This window comes from Protopterus annectens, chromosome 11.part0, assembly GCF_019279795.1.
Source record: "Protopterus annectens isolate FY-2018-M chromosome 11.part0, PAN1.0, whole genome shotgun sequence".
Classification (NCBI taxonomy): domain Eukaryota; kingdom Metazoa; phylum Chordata; order Ceratodontiformes; family Protopteridae; genus Protopterus; species Protopterus annectens.
In genome coordinates, this window is record NC_056745.1 from 876,375,260 (window position 1) to 876,397,500 (window position 22,241).

At 38.4% G+C, this 22,241-nt stretch overlaps 1 protein-coding gene across 2 annotated transcripts in view; it reads right to left on the reverse strand.

The window, feature by feature from the left end:
- TAFA2 (TAFA chemokine like family member 2) overlaps positions 1-22,241 on the reverse strand; it is a 2,885,489-nt gene that overhangs the window by 2,455,004 nt on the left and 408,244 nt on the right. The gene's annotated exons all lie outside the window — the stretch shown is intronic.

The following is a 22,241-nucleotide window of genomic DNA, read 5'->3' on the forward strand; positions in this document are numbered from 1 at the left end:
GATTTATCCATGGCTGGAACAATTAACCTATGAGAGCAAAAGCCTGAGTAAGAACATTTCATTGAGTTTGATTAATCCCTGCATTCATAGTCAGGCAGTGGTCATTAGCAATATGCACTGGAGTCATTTTAAAAAGACATCTTTTTTTTTTAAATAACTCCAACGTACAATAGATGTATTTTTAAATAAAGGGATGTTTCCATAGATAGTCCATACTGGAGATTGCCCTTTTACCTGCAGAGCTTGCACACACAGAAGCTTATCCCACTGACTTTAGATACAATAGTTGTTGACACTGATGTTTTAGGAACCTGTAGCATAATGCTACTGAGTACAGCTGTTTTTAAGGTATAAACCAATTAATTAGCAGCTTTGCTTCTGAGAATAGATACAGGTTTTGGTATGCTGGAGATTTTTTTTCTGCTGTAGTTAATTTTGCAGTCTTGTTGCCAAGTATCTTAATGCCAGCAAGTCTGAACATTTGGGCTCTTTGCTGAACAAATCTTTTTGCAGTGGTAACTATAGTTTACCACCACTTAAAAAAGATCAATTTATACAATCAAGTAATCAATTTTCATGGTTAAATATAGAAAGTGTATAAGAGAAACCCACCCAGGAGACAGCACCTTCATAAAAAAACTTCAGAAACTATGAAAAGCCCTGTTAGATAAATAGGTAGATAAAACAACTGTGTCATAGATATCACAGAAAAAGATAAGACAAAAAATGAAGGATAGACGTGTATGAGGATAAAAAAAGCCCCACTATCTGCACAGGAATTATCATTAGGCTGGAAAAAGAGAGAATGCAAAGTCGTCTAATAATGATGAAGACATCACCACCTCAGGATTAGGTCATGTTTTCGATCCCCAGTAATCCACAAGAAAAAAAACAAAACAAAACAAAATCTGCCACACAGGAGACTTACAGACATTAAAGTGGACCACTGAGAATAAAACGAGAATAATGTTTCCATATGCCCTAACATGAATAACCTTCGGCTAAATGAATCCTCTCATCCTTACAGGCAGCTTCTTATGGGCCACTCTCCATGCAAAAGCATATAAATTGCTGTCTGGAAATCAAACTCACTTTTCTTCTCTGCTGAATTACATCTTGAACTACAAAACTTTAGTTAGATAATCATGGAAACAAAAAAAATATTCATTGTCTTTGTATAAGTTCTATCCCGGAAAGTCTTACTGTAAATGTAACTTACGTTCCACTTATTAAACTTCATAAATACAGCATTAATAACATTAGCCAGCCTCCTATAAAACAATGTATTCCTGCTGTTCCACATCTCCCTTTCCTTTCAATACTTAATTCTCAGTAATTGACTGACCCCACCTATTACTACTAAAATAAAGCATGGTATATCATGAAGACTCTTCCCACCTCTTCTCTACAAATAATACCACTCTTTATAGGCTTGTCTTCAACCCCAGATTACTGTTTTAACCAGAATTTCTTGCATCCTGCAACCAATTCCAAAAGATATCAACCACAACATAATAAATTTAAGTAGGTACACCTTTTTATCCTAAAAGGAAGCATAAACCTGTACCTTAATTTATCTGCCTGTTTCATCTAACCCAGTACGTCTAAGATTCATGCACTATTTTACTCCAGACTTGAGAAACTCCTAATACTCTGGTGACCTGGTCTAAAAAAGCTCCTGAACTATTTTTGCCTTCCTTCATAAAACTGGGATACATAGGCATTATCAATGCCGTTTTGTTTGGAATGGGAATAGTTGACTGCTATTAGCCAAACCCATGTTAGTGGCATACTGCAGCTTTACTGATTCAATACAATGGAACTTTGAAAAGAAGGGTTTTTCCCCTTACCTCCAAGGCTAAGTGAAAGAGCATATTTAGAGAAGCAGAGTTGTACAAGACATACCACCCACATGGGGGTAAATTAGGACCCTGCAGAAATGTTTTTTTAATTTTTAGCAAAAGTTCATCTTTATGGTACAATTACAGTAACTTTTGTTAGTTACTAGGTACCACCAAAAAATTTACTTTTTTTGAGGGTCATAGGACCAGCAACCATTTGAAGTTTAAAAAGGCCACATACTTCTCCTAATCCTCTCACAGACGTTACTCCAAACTCATACTTCAGTATCACTCAGCTTCTCATGACTAAGACTGACAAATGCCCTAGTAACTTTAATACCTATATCATACATGAACCTCTGATTTGTGCAGTTTAAATACTCCTTGATCAATTACATCATTTTCTAATGTCTCTTTCTCTTAGTACCCATCCTTTCCCCTTCCTTCTCTATTTTTCCAATTTACTTCCCTTATTCATGGGTGCAAAATCTTTTTCCAAGATCTTGTAGTCTGTACTTAATAATGAATCTTATCTTCATACTACACAAACTGCAGTCTTCCTCTTCAACTTTATCCACAGTTTTGAAATCACCACCACCAGAGGTCAGCATTGCAAAGATGTTATAGTTGTGTAAGGGGTTCACTATGAAAGACCGAAAACCCACACGACCGATGCCCATAATCTCGGGACCAAATACCCGAAAGACAAGAAGACCGACAGACCACAAGCACGAAATTCAAAATCGCGAATGATCAACACACATACAGTACACACATACACATATTGTCCCCCCAAACCCAAACAAATAACCCTACACTATAGTTAAGATGGGGGGCAAGCCTCCCTGCACCCCCAACACCCCCCTATTTTAATATTCTAACTCCGAAATCACACAAACACACACACAAGGCAAACTCACACCCACACATTACAGTCACACACACACACACACACACACACACACACACACACACACACACACACACACACACACACACACACACACACACCACAGTCACAACACACACTAACACACACTAAAGCTCCTCACAAACACACTTACAAACAGATACTTACCTGGACCGCAACACCAGAAGCACTAACTCAATATCCCTTAACATCGTGATTTTGAATTTCACGCTTCTGGTCTTTCGGTAATGTGGGGTATCGGGCTTCTGGTCTCGGTAATTTGGGCGTCGGGTTTCTGAGCGTTCGGAATTTTGTAGGGGACCCTGTGTAAGCAAACTTACCACAACAATAGATGTTTGATTACATCACTGCTATATTAACCTAAATTACATGGATTATATCCCGCCTACGATGTAACAGGTGACCAGTCTTCTAAAGTGTTTGCCTCCCTACACTTGTTGCCAGACTCCTGGCTGCTGGAAAAAAACAGTAGCCTGTGTGCCAAAAGCTTCAGGACCTGCTTTCCAACTGTAAAAGGGAATCTATGGTCCTCATAAGAAAGTGAAAGTTAGGAACAGATATACAAATCCTTACCCTACCATAAACATAAACACAAAAAAGGGGATGAAGGGAGGCAGCAGCTACTGCATCCATGATTTAATCAAACATTTACTGATATTATAAGTTTACTTACACAACTGTACTATGTTCATTCATAAATCACTGCTGCAGTAGCCTAAGCTACATGGGTAGAATCCAAGACCTTATACAGATTGGGAGGAGGAAGGATGAGAGTCCAGGAGACCCTGGAGAATGGTTCTAGCAAAAGGTGTTCTACACCCTGAAAAGGAATCAAGTTTGTAGTGTGTTGTAAAGGTATGTACAGAGACAAAGCAGCTGCCGAAAGAATACTTCCAGAGTCCACCCTTTTGCAAAAAGCCATAGAAGAAGCAAAGTTCCTTGTAGAATGAACCTTGACCTTGCCTGGAAGTGTCATATTATCATGGGAAAAACAAAAAGGAATAGCAAAGGGCAACTATCTAGAAATAGCTTTGTGATGGGTTGTCCTTTTTTCTTACCTTCATAGGAACAAACAGCTTCAGCTTTCCTGAAAGGTTTAGCTCTGTCAAGATAATAAGAGATGCCAGATAATACCTGAGCTGCCGGTTCATGTCCAGTGTATGAAGAATCATCTCTCCCTGCTTTTAGGTATTGGAAAAAACAGAGAGCAAGATGGATGGATTGGTTTAAAGTAAAGTTAGAAAGCACCTTAGGTATAAATGAAGGATTTGTTCTCAAACAAACCCTGTCTTTATGCAACACCAAATGGGAAATGAGATACTGTCCTTGCAGATGTCAGAGCAGTCAGTAACAGTTTTCCAGTTAGTGAACCATAAATCAGCCTGATGAGCTGGTTCAAAAGGAGGTGAAGTTAACTTTTCCAAAACAAAGTTAAGATCCCAAGTAGGTGCCTTCTTTTTTCTAAGTAGGCACAGTTGTAAAACTCCTTTCAAGAAAAGCTTGACCAAAGACAGTGATGAAAGGGGAGGATCCATGGGTAGACATGGCAAGTTGAAATGGCCAACAGATGATCCATGACAGAAGAATATGAAAGGCCAGATGATAATAACTCACACAAATATTTCAAAACTAATGGTACATAAACCATGACTGTGCCCTGTTTCTTAATACAGCACTAACATGCAAATCATTTCCATTCACAAATAAAATATTTCCTAGTAGGTTTCTTAGCCCCTGTTAGCACCTGCTACACATTCTCACAAAAGGGATGCCTAAAATGTACTAAAATTGAATCATCCAAGCAGTCAGATGTAGTTGTTTGAGTTTGGGATGTATTAAACACCCCTTGTCATGTGCAAGCAGATCCACTGAGTAAGGAAACTTGTGGTAATTGCAGTTGGCCATCTCCATAAGGAGATAGAACCACTGTTGTATGGTCCACAAGGGAGTCACCACAATGATTCTTGGAGAGTCCTTCTGAATCTTCAGTATGACCCTTGACATCAAAGGAGAGGGTAGAAACACATACAGTAACATTCCTATCCAAGGGAATGAAAATGTTTCTGACTTCTAGGCCTGCTTGTAAGGAATCTTGGAGAAAACATTTGTTAGGAGTTCCCCACAAATGTATCCATTCCTGGAAGACCCACTCATTCAGTTTCCATTCAGGAGGGTCTGTCCTGGTCCTGCTCAACTTGTCTGCAGGAATATTTTGCTCTGATAAAATGCAAGAACCTTGGACTCTTAAAGAGTGCTGAATTGTTACTCCTCAAGCTACTATAGTCAGCCTGCACATTGAGTAAGATCTAGTACCCCATTTGTTTACTTACCACATCACTATGGTGTTGCCTGTGATCACTTGAAGTGACCCTGAAGACCAGAGATGATGCAGAAATTTCAGAGCATGAATAATAGATAACATCTCTTTGACACTAATGTGCTTAAGCCTCTCCTGTTTGTTACACAGACCCTGCACATTTGCCCCCATAGATACAGCTCCCCATGCAAAATCTAGCATATCTGTTGTTACAAATTGTACAGGGGTAGTCAGAGAAAAGGGGAGACCTGGATTCAAGAATATCTGGTCTCTCCACCAAAGCAAATCTTCTTTCACAAAGCCCAGCAATAGAATCTGAAATGTCATGGGGTGAGGATGGTAGGACCATACTGTTTTCAGGAACAGTTAATTTTTCTCATATGTAATCTGGCAAAGGGAGTCATAAAAATCACAGAAGCCAAGAACCACAGAATCCTGAAGCATTTTCTTGAAGAAATGTGAGAATAAATGGAGAAGCTCAGGAACAATTACATATACTGGTCTACTTTTTCTTGAGAAGAAAAATTTGAGGAGCTAGCACTTTGTAAACAACCTTGGAGTGGTAGATAGTCCAGAGGGCAATGCAGTGAACTGGTAGTATAACACTGACACAGACAACCTTTGAAAACATCTGAACTCTGTGGCAATAGGAATGTGGTGATTAGTATCTTTCAAATCTAGAATTACCAAAAAACTTAAGAGGAGAAAAGTGGGGTAACAAGGTTTGCAGTGACAGCAGTGTAATGTTTAGAACTTTCACAAGCAAGATGAAAAAGAAAAGATCCAGGACTGGTCTCCAAGAGGGATCCTACTTTGGCACCAGAAAAATTCTTGAATCAAAAGTCTTTTCTCCACTGATCAAGGGGAAACTGGTTTTATGACTTCTACAGAGATCATTTGGTTGATGACTGGGGAAAGAAGGAAGTCTGATCTGGAGAATGAGGTGTGATCCACTGGAGACAATGAAGGCTTTCCCACTGTCGTTGCTGACCCTCCTGAAGAACTCTTAGAACCCACCTGTTTGAAACAATGTGATGCCAAACAAGAAGGTGAAGATCCAGGCTCTGGGGAAGGTTTAAGGAAATGGCACGGGTTGGGGTGGGGGGCTCCAATACTCATTCCATGTTATTGGACTCTGTTTTTCTGGAAGGTTCCCTCCTTCTTTGAACCTCTCTGACCCTTTTTCTTGCAATACTGCTTGGTAGAAGGCTGTTGAGTCCATTTATTTTACTTTTTTGCAAAAGAAATCTGAGTTTGCAGCGACGTTTTTTAACAAAGTTAGAGAAGGAGGGCTAAAAAATCTTAGTAACCCCCTGAATAAATTTCCCTATTTCTTCAAACTGTTTGAGTACCTGAGTAGCAGAAGTGGAGAATTTAATATTTCAGACTTAACATCTTCTGAAAATTTCTGTGTAAGCATCCAAGCAGACATTCTCATAATAGATGCAGAACCTGCTGCCCTGGACACAGATTCAGCACAGTCTTAAAACACTTTAAAGAATGCTTAGTTACCTAGGAAACAGAAGTAAATAAAGAACTCAAAGTTGACAATTTGTGATGAGAAAAAAAAACTGGCAATAATGTTCCTTATAATGTCAAAAGAAGTCAACAGAAAATTTAAGTTGTGAGCCTCATAATTCTAAAGGCTAAATTAGCAGAATAAATGCTCTTCCCAAATCTCCCAAAAGCTTTTATATCTTTGTCAAAGGGAATGGGAACACCATTAACTAAGTTTTATGTTGCAGCAGGATTGGCACAGAAACAGCTGCAGGATCCGATCTGGGATGAAAAAAGCAAGTATTTGTAAACTGAGGAGTTTTATAAAGTCAAACTGACTGTCAGGCATGTTGCAAGCAATGTGAAAAACATCATCCAAAGCTGGTAAAAAGGGAGGAAGGACATCAAGCTGTGGAAATTCAGCTTGTAAGAAATCATAGTATTTATTCAAAGTTGGAATATCAGTATGTTCCTACTGAAACATCTTTTTCATTCTAAATTTTTGTGTCTTTCGACTTTTCCCAGTTAGGAGTCGCCACAGCGGAACTCCGGTCTGCTAATGATTGGCAGTTGATTTTTACGTACCGGCTTGTCAGGCCTGATGCACAACCTTCAACGAAGGTATGCCCATTCACGCATGTCTCCACGCAGAAGACGCTCTAGCTGAGAATCGAACCGGACAGCATCTTACTGTGAGGCGACAACGCTAACTTTTTCATTCTAAAATAGTTTCAGAAAATTAAAATTCCTCCACAGGATACACAGTGGAAACACTTTCCTGAAAGTCAGAATTAGGTATTTAGGCAGAAAAATTAGAAGCTGCTCTTTAGCAGTCCCTTTCCTGATCATCAGAACTGAGGGGAATAACTTATTTGTCCCAAAAAAATCCAGTCACCTTCAGAGGTTTTAATGCCTGCAATAAACCTTAAGCCAAACCAATAAACTCTTCTTTATCTACAGAAAAACAGTCTGTGGAAGATAAATGGTTAACCTTTTGTCTATTTTTCCTAGGGACATCCCTAGCAGGAGACCGACCCTACAATGGAGTTTCACCCTAGGGACCAAGTCTCTTAGCCCAACTACACAAGGATGCAATCCACACTCTCTCCTCTGAGGTTGATAAGAGTGGTTCTCCCATGCCAATCAAGGACACCCGAAGAGCTGCAGAGGACATGGCTGAACTCTGATTCATAGTGGCTGAAGTGGATACACCAGAGGGATAAGGAGGACAAAATTAATAATCTGAAGTACCAGTAATGGCCATAGCAGAGTCACCCACCAGTGGATGAGATACAGACTGAACCCATCATATTGACAAGGGCTCCCTTACAGTTTTCTTTTACTTGGGGATGGAGGAAGGTAGAACCAAGTTACTGTTCCAGGGTTCTGCCAAAAAAGGAGCGTGACTCCAAATCAAGTCGTTAACATGTAAGTTGTCAAAAATAGTGCTCACAAGCAAAATACACATGACACACCCAAAACACATTTGCCCCCAACAAAACACAGTAATTCCCACAAAATAAATGCACATTTTTCCACAGAAAGTGCTTAAAAAGCACAAATAGTTGTTGTTGTTGTGTCTTTCAGCTTTTCCTGGTTAGGGGTCACCACAGCGGAACGCCAGTCCGCTAATGGTTGGTAGCTGATTTTTACATGCCTAGTTACCAGCCCTGACGCACAACCTTCAACGAAGGTATGCCCATTCACACATGTCTCCACGCAGAAGATGCTCTAGCTGAGAATCGAACCGGACAGCGTCTGACTGTGAGGCGACAATGCTACCGCAGCACCACCACCACCACAGCTTAAAAGAAAGCGCAAATAGTAAATGTTAAAAATATAATGTAAACAAATCTGTCAGAACAGCCAGTCTGGAGACAAGTCTATAAAACACACATTTCCATTCAAAAATAAAGTTTCTCAAAGACATAATCTTTTTTCCCAGAAAATAATATATTACTTAAGGATTTCCTCAAAAGGAAGACTGTTTGCCAACATCCATTGCTCTGAAGCCTTCAAGAAGAATGCTCTGTAAGGCTGGCAAGCTTTTGGCTCCCATGGTGCTGGCTTTCTACACTTGGGACTTATGCAACCAGAAGCATGGTTGCAGGTGGAGGGAGCCCAAGGCTTTGGAAGACTGGCTGGTTGTTGTATCCCAGGAAGGATATAACACATATAGCTTAGGCAAGTGTAGTAGTTATTTATGAATAATCATTGTCTTCATCACACAAAAATACATTCTATGGCTCGTCTCCCTTACCCATACCTTCTATTCTCCCCTGACAAAGAAGAGAAGAATTTATTCAGAATCATGGTCAAATTCTGGCTTCCCTACAAATGCTTGAAGTGAAATTGCTCGAGCGTCATTAGCCCTCAGAAAAAAAACTGAACTGCATACAAATGCTTTTCTCAACAGGAAATCATTACCAGTGTGATTTCTAATTGTGTGCTGGCAATGATTCATTTCATTAGGAAGATTTCTACTTTCTTCCAGTTGGTGCAACTGTGGAGTTGGTATATTTTGTTTCAGGGGGGCTTACCCCTCACATCAGGGGCTGCATGAGGGGCTTGCACCCCCCCCCCAAAAAAAAAAAAAAAACAAGATGAAAAGAAAGTTTTCGCCCTTTGTATTTCTGGAATTCTTTTTTTTTCATTCTTTTGGGACATAGGCTTTCAGGAAGTCAGCATTTCAGGACTGCCATTAAAACAGGCCATAGGCCTAGTGAGACAAACCTAGTCAAATATAAAATAACTAAATATACCTATAATAACAACAGATAGATTTTCTGTAATTAGGGGCTGTTTTCAAAGTATATTTTCCAATATTGCATGATGTTATACAGTATTATAATATTCAGCTAGAAATTTAGGTCAGGATCCATACTGGTTCTTTAATAAAATTTCTCTTTTGAAATGGTTTTCTATTTTAGTGATGCAGTTTGTTTAATTATTGTATTTAAAGTGAGGTATTCATTATTTTATATTTATAATTTTTCATTTTGTCCTGATTATTTCACAGTAACAGGAGTCTAAAGAACTGAATGCACAAGGAATGACATTTTACTTACTAAATGCAAAATAATCATTTTCCCTATGCAACATACATAATTAGTTGAACATATGCTTCAGTTTGCTTGAGGAAGAATCTAATATTAGCATCTCATCTCATTGAATATGTATATGTTTATAGCATCTGAAGTAAAGATATTCAGTTCTTGGTTTAGCAAAGTTATGAATCTAGTACATCTGACTGGCACAGCCAGTAAAATTATTATACATTAATCAAAGCTTCCTTAAACAAGTTTTTTGTCTTGAATTAGTTCTGTTCTAAAATTACTCCTGTAGAGAAAAATGTGTTTAGGCAGCCTGTCTTTGCAACTATGTATTCTGGTAAAAAAAAATCCCCAAAGCACTGTGCAATGTTTAACCTTTAAGCAGACTGACTTGTTCTTTCACAAGCTTCATAAAATGTTCAGGTCTAAGCTTTTCAATTCCCAGCCCAAGCACACACAGAGATATTTCATTTATTAACTAGAATGTCTGCAGGAAATGGCATCCCTCATGCTCAAAGTTTTCTTCTTAACAGACTATTAAAAATGGAACAAAATGCAGGCTTTGCTGCTGAAACAGCATCTCATTTAATGCTGAGCTGTGCCTTCAATTTTTTTTTCTTTTTAACCAGCAGCTGCAATGAAGTAGAAGGCACTGACACTGCATTCAAAGCGCATTATTCTCTAGCTACATGTAAATCAGTGAGTATGGTGTCTGTTCAGATCTGAGTTTTTGAAATAAAAGGCAAAGTTGCCTTTCTCTCTCTCTCTCTCTCTCTCTCTCTCTCTCTCTCATTTCGTCATTTTATTTCAGAAAAGAAAGCAATTAATAGTTGTCAGCGGACATATGAATGCTATTTTGATATGCCCTACCATTTAAAACATAAATGAATTACTTGTCATATCATAACACTATCAAATGAACTTGTTAGGGGAGCAACAGGTAGCAAATATACTTTTGGTACTGGATGATCAGAAGACTGTGGGTTCTTTTCCCACCCCAGGTGCATAGAGTAGATTCCTATACTAACACTGCAAAGCACCATAAGAGGGGTGTTGCACTTCTAAGTGAGCCATCCTTTGGATGGGACATTAAATCATGGACCCATCTGCATGTGTCATTGGTACCTCAGGTGGATGACAAAAAAGATCCCATGGCACCTATCAAAAAGTAGGAGAAGTTCCCTGATGCCCTGGATAAATTTCCCCAAGTAGTATAAATACCTTGGGCCTCCCATATAAAGAGGTCTCTAACCTAGTGGGACTAACCTTATCAACAAAGGACAAAATAAATGATACCACCTCACTTTGCCTCCACCCCAAGTCCCATACAAACTTATGCATAGATACTTACAATCACCCGTCATCTTTTGATTAAAGAAAAAACAAATAACATTTCTCCCTGTTGTAAAATGGAATCTAACCTGGGAATTCAGTATACCTGCCTTAACAGTCTGGTCCACTAACAGTATTCTGAACTGCCTAGATGTTTTTTTTTTTTGGTGGGGGGTAGCAGTAGACAGCTTTGTGATTTTTGTCGGTTCTGTTTCACTTTCAATTCTCCATTTTTCTCATCTGTACTCTGCCTGTATGAAGGATGTACTTGGCCAAGATTCTAGGACAAGTTTTATATAATCCCACATTATGGGCTTCTCAGGATGTCATATTTTTTTAAGGAGTATCTGCTCTGCCATTCTGAGTGATACACCCTCCATCTGTTTTTACTGCCAAGACTAAATGTGCAGAAAGTGCAGAAGTCAGGCAGGTTACTGGCATCACTAAATTTCTTATCAGTCTCTGCCACCAGCTAAAGCAGTATGGAACTCTAGCTAATAACTGCAGCTCACAGTTAATGATGTAATTTGGCTATGGCAGTGAATCAAACATGACAGGCCAATGGAAAAAAGACAGTCTAAGGCAAAGCAAGGGCAGACTGCAACAATATGGATATAGCCAGATGGTACTGTTTACTGTTACTGCTCTCCTACAGGTCTACTGCACTAAAGGAATAAAGATAGAAACCAATAGTTGCTGCTATTGCCATGAGATCCCACATGTACTACTTCATGGCAAGTTGTCAAAATGGGATCAGAACTAGTTTATTCCCACCATCTCTTTGATATAGAACAATATTCACTAAAAGACAGCATGACCCATGTAGGCCCAAGCTACATATATGCATTAATCCAACTGAATGCAGGGTTTGCAAAATTACAGCCACACACATCCACATCCACAAATGCACACAGACACACACTTATACACACGCACGCATGCACATACACAACACACACACACACAAACACACTCAAACTATCCCCCTTATGTTGAGACACATATGCAAAGATTTTGTTTCCGTATGCTTGTACATCCACTTTCTGCAAATCGGTATGCAGTATTTATTTCAGACTTTTAGTCACTGAAAGATATTTGTCATTTTGACATATCATGTCATCTTTGTTAAAAAATGCTTATTCATTATGTTTAAAATGTATTTTTCTGCATTAGAAAACTGCACCACCTCTGTAAATTATTCCCAGCTGAAATTATACTTTTTACAGTAATCCAAAGTTGGATGAGGTATATTGTGCTGAATTTAAATTTTGCAAATCATAAAGTGAACACCACAATGTATAGTAAAGAGCTATTTTATGCAAACACAGTCCATTTACTTTATGAGCACTTCAAGCCTAAAATGGCTATTATCTCTGAGACTTGGTAGTATTGAAGGCTATTTAAATTAGGGATCTTGGAGGTGTTGGGGCACATTCCAGTGCATGACAGTGCAGTGCAGTATGCCTGAATACACTTTTTTTCAGTGAACAATTTGTCATGTTTGTTTCAAAAGGTTAAAGGAAATCAAGAGAGATTTTCTCTAGCCATTGAAGCAGATTATACCACTAGTTTTTCAGATTTTTAGTTATCTTACAGAATATTTTTAATTTACTTGTGGCTGCGAAGTTTATGTATATTGGTCAGATGGAGATGGTAAAACTACGTGTTTGTCAAAATGAGAATCATAGACTTTTTAGTCAGTTCCTTTTTGTAGCTATACATACAGTGTGGTTGTTGGTTGCTTGAGATTGGCATACAGTAATTTCTCCACTTCCCCATTGCTGTGCAATCTCAGAGTTGATATATATATATATATATATATATATATATATATATATATATATATATATATACACGCACATGTGTGTGTGGGTGTGTGTGTATACAGTCTATATCATACACCAGAAAGCAAACTCCCAATGTTACTGACTGAACAGACTCTCATTAGCAGAACTAAAACATAATTACCACCTCAGCAGGATTCATTTAGCATACAGCTGCAGCAAACAAAGCTGCTATCATCACAAGATTGCCAGAAACTCCAGTTTCAAATTAAAATATCAGTGTGCATGGACACAACCTGAAATATCTAGCCAATCCATATATTTACACATTCTTTTCCAAGTTAACCTTAAATGATGGTTATTTGAAGTAAAAGCCAATACCAAAGGCTCTAGCTGACTAAGTTTGCAGATGACTGCAAGCTAGGAGCAGTAACTGAATCCCTAAATGACTTATCCATCCTACCGGAAGGTTTGTCCCAAATAAATAACTGTTGCAAAAATCATAGAATGAAACTAAATGCCAAAAATGCATTATTGTATCCTTTGGGAAGTCATCTACTCCAGGGAGCTACCTCATTGACAATACGCCCCTAGGAGATGACATAGTTGTTCAGAATTTGAAAACTTATGCGGACAGTGACCTAACTTTTCATCAATGTGTGCATTCTTGTAAGAAATTGCTTTTATATTGCAAATCTTATAAACAAATGGATTGTGTTTGATCTCGGGATGCCATTGTCTACCTGTACACAACCCTTATTAGGCCAATCATTGAATATAATTCTCCCTTTGGCACTTATCTGTCCAGACACATGCAACATCTGGAATGTCCACAGAGATACCTAACTAAAAGGATACAAGGCCTATACAGTAAGTTTCACATGGACTGATTCAAAGCTATACTTGGTAGCTTACAGACTGCTAAGAGATAACCTGTGTCTGGCATACAAAACATCCTCCAACACAATAGTGATGGAGTTACTTACTGCACATCAGCAAGTCAAGCACCATCAGAAATACTCTGTCTAGAGATCTAAACCTCTTCTGCAAAATCAACAGAACAGTTTGGAGGGACAGGTCTATCTCATATAGGAAACAGCTACTATGGAACAGACTCCCCATTCACATAAAAAGTTCATCCTTGTCCATATTCAAGTATAACTTACAGCTATGGATTAGAAACAGGAAATTTACCCCATGACTGCCTGTATACTACTAATGGATAGAGGCAGCTCCTAAATGCTTTATCCTATGTATGGATCCTCTTAAATTATTCATGGTATGATCCCAGTTATTCTCATTATGGGTAATACACACACACACATATATAATATTCAACCATGGGATGGGTAAGTCCAGTCTATAACCAAACTGGATAGAGTATTTCGAGCAAAAAACATTGGAAGTGGCTAGGCTTAAGATGGCCTGCAAGGGTGGCTAGCCTAGTACTTACCAATGAATATAAACTGTGTTCCACTGAACTGTGTTCCAGTTTTGTCCCTGCAACAATTTACCTACCTGCACCCTTCTGGAGACCTTGGAACACTAAGGCACCTAAGAAAACCCCACCCCTAACATCTCCCAGAAAAGTTTGACCAATAAAAGGCATTGAAAGTATGTATCGATACTGACTCTGTAACTACATGTAATTTAAATTCTTCTAAATAAAGTTCTTAAATTATCTAGTCTTGGCCAACTAAACAGGCAGGCTAGCCAGCAGCCTTACCCACCCCCCATTGTCTTCTACTTTTCTTCCACAGTCTTACCCCTTGCATTACTTACCCTTTCCCATTCCCTTCCTCGTCCCGATCTCCACTAGGACAAAACCATTGCCATGTCAAGAGTGGCCACCAGGTGGCGCTTTACAAATTAACTCTGTAAATTAATATTTTCCTGAGCTGTAATCTCCTACCTCGTTTTGGTAACCTTTCTAAATTCTAGCCTCTGCCCTGTTATTTCCTACCCCACTTCTGTAAGTTTCCTGAAACAAACCCCCAGTCACTCAGTTCTCAGTCTCTTCTTACACTTATCCACCACCTTTTCTCCTTTACCCCAAGCACTCTGCTATCAGCAACTACCAGTCTTGTATCCTGACTCTCTTCCTTCCTACCTCTGCATTCTGTCCACCTTTTTCTAACCACCAGACTTACTTGTTGTGTTTCTCTCACTTTGCTGATTGTCTTCCTTCACATTCTGCTCTATTGTCTCCACCCACTCCGTTCGCCCTTCGGGCTCACTCCACTCCCCTACCCTACCCCCAATTCCCACCCACCCCCAGTGGTCCTACTTTTATAACACCACAAACCACACCCCTACTCAATTGACAACAATTACACAACCACAATTACAACACCCCTCCCCTTCATCTCACCTTACCTTTCAATTACAACACTATCATCCACCTTTAACTCACTACAACTTACTATACTTCTCAAACTCTATCTGACCAACCATTCTTCATACTCTTTTACCTCACATCCCAACAATGATTATAACATTGTATCCATCTCAAAACTAATCATTATTCTTCCTATTACTCTTAACTCCTCTTATTACATCCTATTTCCTAACCTGCTATGAACAACCCATACACTCCATCTCTTTACTTTCATCTTTTCAAACCTCATCTCCTATCTCACCATCTCCTGTGACATTCCAAAATCCCATCTACACTTCCAATTACTCTCCAGCTAAATATCACAGACTAACACATATAAAATGTTATAACCTGAAAACAAAAAAACTTGCCTACTACTTTGTCTTAAACCTTAAACCCAAACATCAAGCACTGCACAACACACTTTTAGATGGAGATATTCATCCAAACCCTGGCCCACATCACACCCAGACCTTAACTACTGAAAACAATGACAACCCTAAAGTCATACCTGCAACCAGATCTACCAACTCTCTAACCATAGCTCATCTGAATATACGTAGTATTTGCAACAAAATTGCACAACTACATGCACTCCTTGATGTCAACCAATTTGACATCCTATGCCTATCTGAAACATGGCTAAAACCCACTATTAAAGACTGTGAAATTACCCCACCAGGCTATAATATAATTAGACTAGACTGCACAACAAAAAAGGGAGGAGGTGTTGCTATTCCTTACAAAACTCACCTACAAATCAGCACCATTAACCTGAACCTCCCCATAAACAATAATGCCGAACTTATATGCTCTAAACTTCAAATAAACAAAAGTAAAGCCATCTATATCATTTGTAGATATCTCCCCCCAGGAAATAATATTAACACCCTCGAGAACATTCTCAACTGGCTTGCTTCCACTGTCCAACAAGAAACAATAATACTTGGTGACCTAAATATTGATTAGAATCACTGCAACCAGTCAAACCCCACTTCCCATATTAATCTCCATGGCTTCTCTCAACTTATCTCAGGCCTGACCAGAATTAACAAAAGCAACAATAAAGACTCCATTTTGGACTGGATACTTACTAATACGCCCCAACAAACCTACTCTTCAGGCACCCTACCAGATGATCTATGCGACCACATGTTAACCTATATTATAAGAAAAAAATCTAGCATCACTTTTCCTACTTCTTTCCGTACATTACGCTCAAAAATAAAATTTAACTCAGAACTCTTTCTCACACAACTACATCACTGTAACTGGACTCCTCTAAAGTCACTACCTCTCAATGATGCTGTACAATACTTCAACTCCATATTCTTATCTATTTTAGATCAGCATGCACCCATACGCAAGATTAGAATCAAAACCAAACCTGCCCCCTGGATAAGCAACAACACTAGGCAACTAATCATAACCAGAAACAAAAACTGGGTAAAATGGCGTACTTCCAAAAAACAAGCTGACCATCAAACCTTTTGTGAATGTAGGAACAAAACAAAAAAAGCCATACTATCTGATAAACAGAACTACTACCTTCGTCTACAACAAATATCCAATAAGGAACCTAAAAAATTTTGGACCACCATTAATAATCTACTATCCCCAGGCCAATCAATCACACCCAACCCACAGGACTCTAACCCTGATAGCCCTATACAAATAGCTAATACATCTAACTCCTACTTCACAAATACTATACAAAACCTGGCTAGTCACCTATCTCCTGACACCTCAAATCTACATTCCTTCTCTGTTAATACACCACCCTCATTTCACTTCCATCCCATCCCCACATCATATATTTCTTCACTACTTCAAAAACTAAAACCCTCCTCACCCTCTGAAGACAAACTCCCTGCTGAGTTTCTGCAAATAGGAGCCAAAGCTGTAGCTTATCCGATCTCTATTTTGATAAATAGATCCATCAGTGAAGGAACTGTCCCTGATATCTGGAAAATATCCCACATCATCCCACTACACAAAGGGGGAAACTCTATTGATCTATCTAACTATCGTCCCATTGCTTTATTATCCCCTATTGCCAAAATCTTAGAAAAATGTATCAATAAACAACTCCTAAATCATCTTCTCCAAAATAACCTACTTGCTAGCTGTCAACATGGCTTCAGACCTTCCCACAGCACCACCACTGCTCTGCTCTCCTTCACAAACACCATTAACATTAACCGCAACTTAAACAATCTTTCTTCTGCACTACTCATTGACCTATCTAAAGCCTTTGACATGGTAAATCACAAAATGCTCCTCCACATTCTCAGTTCTCTATCACTGGATCCTAACAGCTTAACTTGGTTTCAATCTTCCCTCGAAAACCGTCAACAAGCAGTAATCTGGAAAAACTCAATATCTGACCACCTTCCTATTTCCCTAGGTGTTCCACAAGGCTCCATCTTAGGTCCACTTCTTTTTTCCATCTTTATCAATGACCTTCAATCAGCTATCCCTTTTTCTAACTGTATTCAATATGCAGATGACTCCACTATTATCTGCACAGCTACCTCTCATGCTGAACTTCAGTCTCTTACACAAAAAGCCTTTAACACAGTTGAACATTGGTTTTCCCAACGCTGCCTCCTACTCAACCTTAAGAAAACAAAACTTCTACTCTTCTCCCCAACACGTAACCAAATCCCCCTACATTTCTCGATCACTTTGAACAACAATACTAGTATTTCCCCTGAAACCACCACAAAACTACTAGGAATTACAATAGATAATAAACTCAATTTTGAGAATCACATTAACTCTACTATAAAAAGTGTGAACAAAAAAATTGGAACCCTATATAGAATTAAACCATTTCTTACCCCAGCTACTAGAATTACCTTAGCTAAGACCCATCTAATCTCTACTTTACTCTATGCATGTCCTATTTATACCAACCTGTCAAAAAAAAACCTTAATAAACTAGTTATATCCTACAACAACATTGCTAGATTTGCTATCGGATCTCCTTTTAGAACCCACCACTGCATTAATCTAAGACAACTTGGCTGGCTCGAACTTCCTAATCAGATTAAACTTCAACAACTACTAATAGCTCACAAAACCCTGTACCAACCCACCAAAACTCCAATACTCACCAGCCTCATTACCCCTTATTATAACCTGAAACATCTACGCTCCTGTAACAAACTTCTGATCAACATTACTACACCTAATAACTCTGCATGAGATGGCTTATTCTCCAACTCAGTTGGGAAACACTGGAACAAATTACCCGCTGATATCACATCCCTGACTTCTCTTCCTATTTTCAAGAAGAATCTCAAATTGTACCTTAATAAAAAATGGCTCTGCCCCTGTATTAACCCTGACTAGCTTGCTCTTCTGTCTCCTATCACCCTTTCCCTCTCCCCTTTCTCTACCCAATAACCCAATAAATGTTTTCTAAAGTTCCACAGCTACTCTTTAAGACAGGAAACTTACCCTTTGAACAAGTACTCAAAAGCTTCTTTTCTTTCCTCTCTTCTTATGTGTATGTTTTGCCTCCCCTTCATAAAAGTAACTTTTTTAGCCCTATGAAAATAATCTAATCCTCTACTCATCCTGTTATATCTCTGATACCTTTCCTATCTTTACCCCACCTCTTTCTCACTTTATCCTTCGTTTATTCTAAGCTACCTTTAAAATATTGTTCTTCTGTTCATCTAAAAAAAAAAAAAAAAAAAAATGTATATATTTTATCTTTTTTGTTTTTTTCTGTTTACTGATTTGACTGTCTTAACTTTTATGTAGACTTATTTTTTTACTATGTATTAAAACTTGGAGCTTTTCTCCCCGGGCCTCTACTGAAAATGGACATATAACCAGTTAGACTAGCCCGGTCAACAAATGTAAAATAAATAAATAAATATATGATCTTATGAAGACGCGAATCACTAAAACAAACAGCAACAAACCCCATTTACATGGTATGGAGTAAATGAGACAAAGTGCATGAGATATGTATGTTTAACAATGTGAGCAAACAAAACAGTGAAAAAAGATGTCTGCAAAGAAATGTTTCATTATAATGAGCTGTGCAAAAGAAGTTGTCCCCACATGAAAGAGACATACTTTGAAAAGAAAGAAATATCTTTCTTAACCATGGCTGCTGTACAGCGCAAACTGGCCCCAAGTGAAAATGAAGTAAGTCACTCTTAGAAATAGTTATTCACTCAGACTCTGCCCTTGTGGGTAAGACATGCTATACGTGGGTGCATCTGGCAGTGCTGTCAGCCATGTTGGTAATTATTACTATTATTAAATCCTATCGTTCAATAAATCCTACTGTTTAATAAATATGTTTGCTATTTCTATGCAAAGCAGCAGTACTCAAAGACTCTTAAAAATCCATGTAAAGCAGTCATAATCAGTTCTTAAACTTCCTTTAAAATGTATTACAGCTTAGCACAGTTTTCTTTTGGACTCTGAGCATGGCTAAACAGCATATTTTCTCCCCACTTATCTTGTTGTGTGCATTATTTAATTGCACACAGAAACACACATGCACCCACACACACATACATATACACACACATATATACGAGGGGGTGCTGAAAAGTTCTAAGCCCAGCCTAAAAGGGAATGATGTGGAATCATGAAACTTATAGTTATTCAACAATTCTCCCCAAAGTTCAAAACACTTGGGACATTGTGTCTGAAGTTTCTGTAAAGCTGCCAAAATAAAGTCTGAAGTCTGGTCACTGAAATACTCCTCCACTGCTGCAATCACTTCCAAATCACTCAAAAATTGCTGCCCTTTGAAACTCTTTTTATGGTTTGGAAACTGGAAATAGTCAGATGGAGCAAGATCTGGTGAGCAGGGTGGATGGTCTTTGCGCTCAAACCTAGTTTTCTCAAAACATCCATTGTTTTCCCAGCCTTGTGAACAGGTGCATAGTCTTGCAACTTTCTGCAGCTTCCGTTTCCATTTTTTTTTACAATCCCTCCTTTAATCGGTATAGCAAGTTACAGTAATATTCTGCATTAACTGTTTGGCCCCTTGAAAGACACCTTCTTGATCCGAAAACACTGTGGCTATGACCTTTCCTGCTGACTTTAGGGTCTTGAACTTCTTTGGCCTTGGTGAACCTGAGTGCCAACATTGCATGGACTGTTGTTTTGTCATAGGATCATAGTGGTGTAACCATGTTTCATCAAGAGTAAATAGTCATTCCAAAAAGCTAGCACCAGCTTGGAGAAAATTCTACAAAATCAACTTCGAAATAAATATATATATATATATATATATATATATATATATATATATATATATATATATATAGGTTCATAGGTTGGTACTGGGCTATCTGCCTGAAGGTATATATTAGCCCAGCCATGTTGTGCGGTATTCACCGCCCCTTTAGTAGTTCCTTAGACCCTTGTACTAGCAGCTAGTACCCTTGGCCCCTATCTAGTAGTGCTGTTGGTGTGATCCCCGGTGTGAACTTTCTGTTACCCATCCACTCATCAAGGTTCCTCTTGAAGAGTGATAGTGAGGGGCTCTGTCTTATGTAGATCGGGACCCTGTTCCATAGTAAGGGAAGTCTCTGCGAAGGGAATCTATCCCTCCAGCATGTTCTATTCATTGTTGTGTTGAGGTTTATATCCCTAGATATATATGGATCCCCTTCAAAACATTGAATACTTCCATTACTGAATCCCTCTTCATCGAGCCTGACTTTATTGAATCCTCATTAAATCAAACTCTCGGAACATCAAAAATGAATCTCGGGAAACCATGGTGAACTTTCTCCACTGTAGTGATATCTCAGAGTTGCACTCTTTAGAGCTATGATAGGTGGCATCTCAGAGCATTTTCCTCCTTTCCTCTAAGAGATGCCACCTATCATAGCTCTAAAGCAATTAAAAAGTAATCATTAATTAGACAAGAATGTAACCCAGCAAGAGTTAATCTTCTGCTGCCATCTAATGGTCAGACTGTATAACTGCTACTGTTTTCTTTAGTACCATCATGATATACCACTAATACATTCCTTTATTAAATAAATTACTATTTTGTTTTTATTTTTCAGTGCATACATATTCTCATGGAGTCTCATTGTAAGTTTCCTGATGGTTTTACCCACAAAAAAAAAACTTCTACAAGATGATAAGATTGCTGTGTATACTAAGCCAGTTAAATTGCAATTAGAATGCTGAGGTGTTCTTAGAAGTACATAAATGAGTTGTGTATATATTCGGATAGTTACCAACATACGTGGACACAGAGCAAGAGTTACAGCCCGTAAGTTGTTCTCAAAGAGATTCACAAAGGTAACATGGGAAGCAGTGTTATTAAGTAGTGGTGTACAAGTATACTGAGTAATGTCACGAAAAATGACAAATGAGAAATGTCACGAAATACTCAAAACGTTCTGTTCTATGCACAAAATATGCAAATTAAAAGACTCTGTGCATTACTGGAATCCTTACTAGGCCAGTATTTAACTTTCTGTATCAAATTAAATTCAGTATGCAAAGTGTAATATCTTTCTGCTTACTATTCCCCAACAAATTCAAGGCATAAGGATAGTAAGCTTGCTACAACTAATGTACTCTGCACAAACTATTATCTCCCTCCTTACAACAGGACATATAAAACAAATTTCTTGTTTATCTACACATTTTTTTTTCTGTGGTGGGAAAAAGGCAGGAGTGACATCTGTAGAAGCTAACTGGAAAAATGTTTAGCACTTCCAAAGTTTTACATTTGCTTCCAAGTAGCCAAGCTCAGAACAGTACTGCATGGGATAAATCCTAATCCTAAGGCTCCATGAGAGGAGACCAAACTAAATTAACACCTTTAACTAGTTAAATAAATACCAACTAGCCATGCTATTTCCCTGCTTAACAATCCATTCAATGCTTCACACAAATTTTCTTAAATAAAATGCCATCAAGAAAAAAAAACATAAAGTAGCCTTAGAACATGAAATATTTCTTGACAGCCATCCTGAATAGTATATGCATTGTCCCCCATACTTTTAAGACAAATTTATAACTTTATCTTAACACTGGGGGACAGTTTATTGTAATCACTGGTATCTTCTCATTTTTTTATTCCTTTTAGGTGTTGAGTCATACAA